Source organism: Limulus polyphemus, unplaced genomic scaffold (genome assembly GCF_000517525.1).
Source record: "Limulus polyphemus unplaced genomic scaffold, Limulus_polyphemus-2.1.2 Scaffold10511, whole genome shotgun sequence".
Classification (NCBI taxonomy): domain Eukaryota; kingdom Metazoa; phylum Arthropoda; class Merostomata; order Xiphosura; family Limulidae; genus Limulus; species Limulus polyphemus.
Window position 1 is genome coordinate 929 of NW_013676121.1, and position 1,183 is coordinate 2,111.

The following is a 1,183-nucleotide window of genomic DNA, read 5'->3' on the forward strand; positions in this document are numbered from 1 at the left end:
AAAACACACCGAAAATATAACAAAAAATGTCTAGAAGCATAGCATACCCTGAAACACACCAAAAATATAACAAAAATGTCTAGAAGCACCGAAACACACCGAAAACATAACAAAAATGTATAGAAGTAGAATATACCCTAAAACACACCAAAAATATAACAAAAAATGTCTAGAAGCAGAATATACCCTGAAACACACCGAAAAGATAACAAAAATGTCTAGAAGCACAATATACTTTAAAACACACCGAAAATATAACAAAAATGTCTAGAAGCATAGCATACCCTGAAACACACCGAAAACATAACAAAAATGTATAGAAGCAGAATATACCCTGAAACATACCGAAAACATAACAAAAATGTCTAGAAGCTTTGGGAATAGAACATGCATGATAACAGATAGTAAATCTTTATGTTGTGTGTGCTAGTTCTATATGGTGAAAACAAGTGTCCACTTAGATAGGGGGGTCATTGGGGTTCTTAATTACCATGTACTGTGGGCAGTGATGGAATACAAGTAGGTCAAGTTTAAAAAAAACAACAACATATATTGTCTAAAGTGGTTCTTAACATAATTATTTCAGTTTCCAAGAATTTTCTGCTTTTATTTCATAATGAAAAAATCGTGTTACTAGATTATATTGTAGAGTTATATATGAGTAAGAAAGGATTCCAACATAAGCTACAACAGAAATTAAAATGTGGCACAATTCCTGTAGTTGTATGATACGAAATACTATCAAACATTACAGTAGATAAAATCGTAGTTAATTCTGAGGTAGGGACCACCTGAAGCTCACGTGCAGTCACATGGTAAGTAAAACTGAACGGGCTGTTGGCACGAAACATATGGTTGGTGTTATGGCGAGGTTACATTTTACCAATCATATTTAATTACTCCAGTATGTAGTTTTGATAGATGTATGATCCTTTATCCTGTAAAGCAGCTGTATAATCATATGATTCAAGAATTACAAACATCCAATAGTAGGTCTCGTAGTTGTTGAGCTCTGGAAATTGTCTACATATGTGTTTCTAGGATGGATAGTGCAGGTGTATCATACAGAGAAAATAAAAGTTTGGTATTAATATTTTATGATTAAACACCTGAAGGTATTGTTACGTCTCCGTGTGTTAATTGATTTTCCGTAACTTCGTACCGACGAAACTTAAGCGACACA